The following is a 7,465-nucleotide window of genomic DNA, read 5'->3' as shown; positions in this document are numbered from 1 at the left end:
AGATCCTCAACAGAATCAAACCTCCCAGCAAGTAAGCACCGCCACTAGCCAGCTCTTATGTGCCAAGCTAGCTAGTAGTAATAGTTTTAGCTTGAGAGTGATGGAACAAATATTATTATATATGATTTTAATGATGATAATTATCGCTTCAATATTGCGAAAAAATAATTACAGATTTTTCTTGAATGACAACATTAACAATTTTAATATTTAAATCTAGTGCTGCACTGATATACTGTTGGATAACATCGACCTGATGTATTAGCTATGGTTGCATAGACATATTTGTTAATTTCTTTAGGAGCTAATACCACCGGCTACAGAGTGGTGTGTCTGCAAGCGCTGTCAAGACATGCCATCTATTCATGAATGTTTGTGCTGCCATGATGCTGAGTTTGCGCATTGTCTCCATGACCACGGGGAGCATGAATGCCTGTGTATGCATCCTGGTGTGGACGAACTTGTGGCGTCCACCCCTTGAGTTGGGGTGGAATAATTACCTGCGATATCATAGTGAGTTGGATTTTCATTTAATGCCAATAACACTAAAGCTATGCTAATGTGTCATGAATTATCTACAATTCTTGTGTTACACATTTAATGCATCGGTTGAACACACATATTCTGAACTAGTGGAACACAAGGAGAATTGTTATATTTGGCTTGTACACTTACTACAGTAGAGAGTGTATTAGTTTTATGATTTTATTATATAAAGATCGAGATTATTTTGATGATCAGCAATTATTGTTTCTATATAATTGTTTTGGTAGATAATCTATTCTCATTTGGAGAGCCATCGCCAATTGCTCGGAAAAGGTTATGTGCATACCGCAATCTTGTGTTTTGGTTTATGCCGCAAATCTTGTTTGCAAGTCTGCAAACTCTTCTTCATCATCCGTTGGTGGGAAAAGAGCCCGAATCTTAGACACCAAGCAGGCGGGTAGAGGCCGTCGCTCACTGTGACGAATTTGCGGCATAAGCCAAAACACAAGCTTGCGGTATGCACACAACCTTTGTAACAACATCCGTTGTAATGGACATCACTCTCAGGCCGTGGGAAATTAGATCGGACTGGCATCGCTTGAAGCCTTCCAGCTCCATGGCGTTAGAGCTGGTGGTCTCCGTTGACTGCAAAGTAAAAAAGTTACGACCAACAATCACTTTCACATTATTTGAATGAATTATTTAGCTAGATCAGCAACTTCATGTTTATGTATTAATAACTACTAAAAAATTTCGGTTTTTGTCAGGCTGTGAAGTAAAAACTGTCAAAGTTTTACCTTGACAAGATGGCTGCTGACTATTAAACCGCAGCTCTGATCCATCATAGTGTAGGCCCCGTATAGTGTGCATTGCCCAGGACTATCACATCTACTGTCACCTGCCAAATCAAGCTCCCAATCTATTGCTGCCATCAGTCCCTCGTTATGCAGGGTGTACTGCTCAGCAATACACTGTAAAATATTGTAAAACTTCATTATACAAGATTAATTTGTATCATTATCATTAGTCTAAGAATGTAGAATCCTCTTCCCCCTTTTTGTGTTATATTATGATGAAGAATCAGAATTTCAAATTATAATATATTTCGCTTGAAGGATGACATATTTTCATTTCAAGAAAAAAATTGTTTCTAAATGTCCGTTATTCAGTTAGTGTGCCTAGCTTTTACTCACATTTTCCAAGTTTATGGGTAAATATTAACACTCACACCATGTAAGTATTCTCTTTGTTGGTAGAGGCAATCGCTGTGACTTGGTATCGCGATGTTCAGGAGCGACAGAAAACGGAGGTTCTGCGTAAGGCATCCGCCAGAAAAGAGTGATGCAGCTGCCAGCAGGGGGTTGATGACGTGAGCTCTGTTCACCCTGGCATTTGTTTCCCAAGTGTACAATTGGTGACAGGAGGCACATGTAACATTGAACTCTACCCATCCGCCTTCTCGCACCATCTTGAATGGGGAGGGCGCAGGCGTGACAGTGAAATAGTCGCTGGAGTGCTGTCACACTTACTATTATTTTCTCCTCTTTGAAGGATTCGGGTCTGAAATCACAACACAATAGTTGACTTGCAATGAGATTTGTACAACATCATTTCCTGTTATTATATCATATTTGCTTGATCAGAAAAAGAATAAATATATAGCCATGCAATCATGACATAGATTTTACAAAACCTTATCAGAATCCATGATAGTGTAAACATAAAAATGTGAGTAATAACTCGATGGATATTCTTTATATTTTTTCAAGTTTGGTTAAGTTCAGCTCTATCTTACATGTAATTGAAGAGTGTTTGACGCTGGCCAACATAGCACTCAAACTCTTCCTAGTCTTTAGTGGTTGGCACAAATTCTTCATCTAATACTAATAATAATCATCTAATAATACTAATATGCTATTAACAATGATACCAGAAAATGACAATAACTATTTTATATAACATATCTATAAGTGAGTGGGGTTAAGAAATTTGGCGAAATTAATCGTGAAACTTATAACATTATTTTATCAATTATAGATTGATATATTACGTTTTACAGATAGATATGCAGTATGAATTAGTTTTGTTATTATAATAAGAATAATACACGTAATTAAAAAGATAAAATACTAATAATATCATATTACAATTAAATCACATTAATATTGTAATATTAAATATAGATCAATACAGTAGTATTAGGAGAATACTAGAAAATAACCCGAGTTGCTACTACTAATACAAGTGGTTCATAAAATAAATTACTCACGTGCTTTGGTGGAATGTGGAGTATGCAAACAGGTTAGAAAACATGTCGTCTTTGAAATGGCAAAAACAAAGGTAAGAGTAAGCAGGCGAATAAATAAAGTTTGTCACATCCAGCTTCACCCAGTTGCTCCACGCCCGGTGAAGGTCTGGTCTTTTCTGTGCTCTTGGCTGAGAAAAAAGGTGCTTCTCAGCTTGCCAGCTGCACAAACACGATGTGGTGCGTTAGAGATTATGATGAATTGAAATTAACAAGTTTAATACGAGAAAGCGTATCTGTTATTTGCGATAGATCAAACTTGAACTGAAACTAACATGATCTGATCATGTGACTTACAATTCCCGCCATATGGCGCGAACAACTTCTACAGCATTTTTTGACCATCGTAGCGGACCAAAAGGCTCATCATTTTTATCAGAGGATGATATGCAATCGTTCAAGCTAAGTTTAAAAAATTAAACATATTTTTATGCTACGTTTTGAGATATCAGTGCTCAAAGTTGCAGCATTACGATGCCGATAAAATAGACGCGTAAGAACAATAGACATGGTTTTTATTGCAAGCGTGAAGTATATTTGTGAAAATATTTCGACGAATAAGGATGCATGAAAGTGTAAACATAAACTATCTCGCACACATTTTAGCCGTTTTAGCACACATACGTCACATTTTAGCCGTTTTGGAAAACGAATCCAAACTAGGGCGGTCTCGTGTGGCTGCGATTTTCTGTTCGTTTTTGAGCTTTTACGAGCTTTTAATCACATTCCCACATATTTGGCACCTACAACACAATAGAGTAAGACATGGCGAATCTTTTGATACCAAATAACTGCAATGTGAATTTTGTTGCAAGTCAACCTTTAAGAAAAGAATCAAATTTTAGATAGAAAAGATGAGTTAACAATGAAACAAAAACTACCTTGGCTAAAAGCAAACGTGATTAAAATTGATTAAATATACTTTGAATTTGTGTGCTCTTTGCAAGCTATTTTTGCCAAGCATTGTTTGTATTAGTAACCAACCATACTCTCACAAACTATTGATACTGCTCATTCCTTGCTTACCTTATAGCAGTTTATAATATAACAGTAAAATAGTAAATAATATTCAGAGCTCATGCGAACCAGTTTGTAAGAATAAAGAATAACCGTACAGTTGGATTGGTTGTCTTTTTATTATACCATGTCATTCATTAAATATATCTGCTCAGTTGTTACTAATGACACTCTATGTCTATAAGTGGTCGTTACTAACTATTCGTTATTTTAATGCTTTGTTGGTACTAACTACATTCTATATCTATGCTTAGTTATTACTAACTAATCTCTATGTCTATGCCAAGCTGTCATCAACTGTCCTTTATGTCTATACACTTAGTTATTACTAACTACAATATATGGCTATGCTTCGTTATTACTAACTATATTCTATGTCTATGCCTAATTAATACTAACTACATTCTATGACTATGCCTGAGTTGTCTATGCTTAGTTAATACTATCTAGTCTCTACTTATTTTCCTCTGTGGTTTTTCTACTTGATACTGTTCATAATTAGGCTTGTCTTTTGCGCAAATTTGACATATGTGAGGGCTTACTATTGTACAGAATATGTAATATAGGTGCATATATATTAGTTGCTGTATAACATATATAGTAGACGTTTCTATAACATATACCTCCTAGAAGTAAAAAGAATTATGCAAAGTTTTGCTTTGCACTACAGAATAGATTCTATATAATGTAAAGTTTCAAGTAAGGACAGCTTCTCAAATTCAATATGAAAAGTCAAATATTTTGCAGCACTTGTGAAAAAATTGAATTACATGTTATAGCGTCACATCTATTTTATAGGCAACTTCCATGACATTTTAGTCCATCATGATAAATCATGAGTGTGTCCTCAAAACAGAGAATAGGTAACTGCACAATTGTTACTAAATACTTAAAAGCATTCCATTGGTGCAGGTGTTAAAGCGTTGATCTTCCAATTTAAATGTCATGAGTTTGGAGTATAACTTGAAGCTATTTTTTATCTTAACCTTGAGCCCTGGATGCAGATAGATGAGAAACAGGTAGACGCAGCTACTCTTAAAGTAAAGTATGACTTTGTTTTGCTTTATTGCAGACATATCACATATCCGCTACTAATTTTTACTTTATAGAAGAGACTTTGCCGTCTAAAAATTAACAAACTGCTGTAAATAGTCGTTGAATATGTGCCATTCCTTATTGAAACATTGTAAAATTTTTGCAATCATTGTTTATAAAACTCATAAATTGGTCAGAAAAAGAGACAAGTTGTCGGTGCAAACTAATACCATGTAAGCTATGAAGATATCTCAAAGAAGAAAAACAGTTCACAGCTCAACAAATCATCCACAGCTCAATTTTGTTAACAGCCGGCAGGAATACGTCTAACTATTAACCATTTTTATATTAATTGACTTTTGTTGATATTTTAATTATTTTAATCGCATTATTCCAGGTCAAATGATTCTAAAACTAATACGTAATATAAAATTTTTAGACTGACTTGAAAGAATAAATTTTTTTTGATACCGAATCTTTTATTATCTATATGATGATTTATTTTTACCTAAAAAGCTTGTTTAGCTTTTGACGCTTTCTACTCTGTACTCAGTCTGCTCAATGTATAACATTAATAATAAATATCAGCTCTATGAAGAGTCCATGTAGAGTATACCCTTCAGAGGCAGATAGTTACGATGGTGAAACAGTGTTACTAATCATTGAAAGTAAACTGGTCATCAAACCTAAAAAAATCTAGCGTTGTAATTGTTCAAGGATGCAACTAACACAGACATAGTTAATTTATGTTGCTGTTTGTCATTGATGCAAGATATTTTAATTCCCAATCAAACTTTCTATTCACGTGTTAATAATCTCATGTAATATCCAAGAGATAATGAGCTTCAACAACAGGGCTTAAAGTAAAGGATAGAGTACATTAAGATAGCTAACGGCAGACAGATTATAAAATAAAAGTGACAGATTAAGAAACCAGTGAAGAAGCAATGAACGCCAGCAGAGACAAATCCTTTAATCTTCAAAAGACTGTATAAGTGAATTATATTTTGGAGAAATGAAGCCTTTGCTGTGGTTTATAAATTGCTGGATGGAAACTGCTGCTTCCCTCACTAATTGTAAGGAAATCATTGTTTCGTATTAGTCTTACATGAGCATTTGCTGTTTTTATGTTGCACATTTGTTGTATTGTATTTGTAACTTGTACAGGTCACGAAACCTTTTGTTGTTTGATTTTTGGCAAAAAGCTAATTCCATGGCAGCAAAATCACGCTTCAACTATATTAACGCTTGCACCAAAGTAATTTGTTAACTGTTGAGGAGCATAGTGGATGCCTAGAGTACAGGATTTGCTCAAAAACGATCTCTTATATTACGCAAACTCTAAATCTTGTATCAAGCATTTTTAACTAATAACTGCTGCGTAGTCCTTTTTATGCTTTTGCGGTTCTTCACGTAACAAGGCATTTGGATTAATACAGCTCGGCAACACCGCTTATAAGTAGGTTGGGAGTTCAAAAAAAGTGTTTATCTGAGCAAACAGGTAACACTGAAATAGTATTGAGCCTAAAACCTCCCAGACGACGGTGTCAAATTTAAAGACAACGTCAGTTGATTTCCCTGAAAAGGTGTATCTTGCCTAGTTGAGTCTAAATATTCACCATAGAATACGGAGATATTTGGTCACTTTGTAGATTGCATTCCCAAATCGGTTGCTATGATTATCTTGATTTTTTTATTTTATTCGCTTTGATATTGTTAAAAGGTGTAAATAAGTTGTCAATCAAAAAACAACCCTATATAGAGAGAACTCCATATTAATGATTAACATTCACAACACAGAAATCAGCCCGAGACCTTTACAAACTTGATGGTTAACTTTATAGGTGATCACAGCTTGCGAACAATAAAATCATCAGTTTTCCTTTATTGACAACCCAAACCATGTGAGACTTTATTTTCTTAACAATCATCAGATCAAGTAAACAGTTGTTTCAAGGCAACTGCTAATGGGTATCTTTGTGTTTTTATTCAGCTATGACATTATTGAATAACACCTGGCTGCTCACTTTAATTGTAACTCATATTTGCTGATTCACGTCAAACCACAAACCAGTTCATGAGTGTTCAAAGTACAGTTCTAAAGACAACTTTTATTATATGTTTGCCTTAGTGCAGATTTTAAATGCCGCATTATTGTTGACATGAGTTGGATTTATAATGATCATTATTTTGTGTGCTCATGAAGACACTGGCAAATGTGGCTATCAATAGTAGGTATAAAAAGGAAGATGCTGCCAAATCATCCTGGTCATTTATGCACCACTCTTTTGCAGCTAAACAGTTGTTGAAATAGTCTGGCTCTCTAACCTCCCGGCACTAATGTGTGAACACGTTAAGGAATTCTCTCAAAATGCAGACAAAGAACTCAAACTCATTGACTGCCACAAAATTGTTATTGATAAGTTGCTTTCATAAAATGAATCATGGCAAGTTTACTTGTTTGTAATGCAAAAGAACAGTGCAGTGGTAAAATGCTATGGCAGGTGAGCGAAGTAAAAATAATGACGAGTAATATTGAATGGATTCTGAACAGTTAGCTGTCACTATGGTAATAAAAAATCAATGGAACTTATTAAGTTGTTGTTGTAGTTGGCTGCTCTT

The sequence above is a fragment of the Watersipora subatra genome, chromosome 3 (genome assembly GCF_963576615.1).
Source record: "Watersipora subatra chromosome 3, tzWatSuba1.1, whole genome shotgun sequence".
Lineage (NCBI taxonomy): Eukaryota > Metazoa > Bryozoa > Gymnolaemata > Cheilostomatida > Watersiporidae > Watersipora > Watersipora subatra.
Note: the sequence above shows the minus strand (reverse complement) of the source record.